Below are 1,263 nucleotides of genomic sequence, written 5' to 3'. Positions count from 1 at the left end.
AGACAGTATTGCTGTGTAGCCTTTGCTGGCCTCGGACTCCAGATCCTCCTGTCTTAACTTCCCAAGTGCCAGGTTATACTCATTTTTGCTACTACTACCACCACTATTTTATTATTATTATTATTATTATTATTATTATTATTATTATTATTAATAGGGTCTCACTATCCACAGAGATCGGACTGTCTCTGCCTGCCGAGTGCTGGAATTAACAACATGGCTCGTGCTCATTATTTTTTAAAGTATAAATGAACTTGGAGGGGATTTTTATTTTTTGAGTGTAGTGACTCATTCTCTCCACCAGGGTTCAGTCAGGCGTAGCTTTTTCATCCATGTAATGGGAGAGGTACAGTTTGTTGACCTTTTTTCTAATTGCAAAGCTGCTTTTAATACTTTGAGGTGTGCCCCCAGGAATAAAAAACGGGGAAAGGGTAACGTCACCTCCAGGAGTGGCCCAGGAGGAGATAGATACCTGAGGGGACGGAAGCATGAAAGAGACCCCCTGCAGACTCGGTGAAAGGAAAGCCCGGACGTTTTCTTCCCTCTGCTTTGGCTCTGCGACCTCCAAGTCGCTCTGCCTGTCCATCATCAGCTCGCTTTCCCTTAACCAGGTCCCTCTGTTCCTTCTTGTTCATGGCGAGCTCACACTTGGTTACCACGGTCCTGGCAGGTCCTGGCAATCGCTCCTTCTGCTTTGTTGACTTTCAATTCTAGGAGCAAAAAATGGTGAGGGAAATCCTGCCCTGTTTTGCTAATGCTTTGGATTTGGGTAGTGATGAGAGAATTGTTTCCCAACTGGGTCCCTTCCTTGCCCTCCCTCCCCTTTTTTCTTTCCTTTCTTCCCATCCTCTCTGTTTTATCAAGACCTCTGGGCTGTACCCCTAGCCTTTTTTACATATGTTTTGTTTGTTTGTTTCTTTTAATTTGGAGACAATGTTATTCCTTGGAAACTACAGCTCCCAGACTTCTCCTGGATTACCATCACCTGTGTGCGTGCTGGCCACGCCCAGGTGAAGGCCATTCCTCCCAGATAACCTTGCGCCCCCCGTTAAAAGCGAAGGTCCACGAGATTTCCCTCCTCTTGGCCCCCCTCTTGGCCCTTTTCCCCCCTACCCTTGTGTGTCGCACGTCCCACCCCTTACTGTGTTCCCCTCTCCCCATTAAAACACACCCACGTGGGAGCCGCGTGTCCGTCTCTTCCTTTGCGTCCGTCTATCCTGTGTTTGTCCACACACCCACGCCGCCCCGCCGCCGTTTTTAAGG

General features: G+C 48.1%; 1 long non-coding RNA gene across 1 annotated transcript in view; it reads left to right on the top strand.

The window, feature by feature from the left end:
- Positions 1-216: 216 nt before the first annotated feature.
- Positions 217-1,263, top strand: part of LOC126492057 (uncharacterized) — a 4,440-nt gene continuing 3,393 nt past the window's right edge. Inside the window, exon 1 of the long non-coding RNA XR_007589503.1 lies at positions 217-1,060. This is a non-coding gene — a long non-coding RNA (uncharacterized lncRNA). The remainder of the gene's footprint in view (positions 1,061-1,263) is intronic.

The sequence above is a fragment of the Alexandromys fortis genome, unplaced genomic scaffold, assembly GCF_014885135.2.
Source record: "Alexandromys fortis isolate MF-2015 unplaced genomic scaffold, M_Fortis_MF-2015_v1.1 scaffold_263, whole genome shotgun sequence".
In the NCBI taxonomy this organism is placed as follows: Eukaryota; Metazoa; Chordata; class Mammalia; order Rodentia; family Cricetidae; genus Alexandromys; species Alexandromys fortis.
Note: the sequence above shows the minus strand (reverse complement) of the source record. Positions and strands in the feature narration are given on the sequence as shown.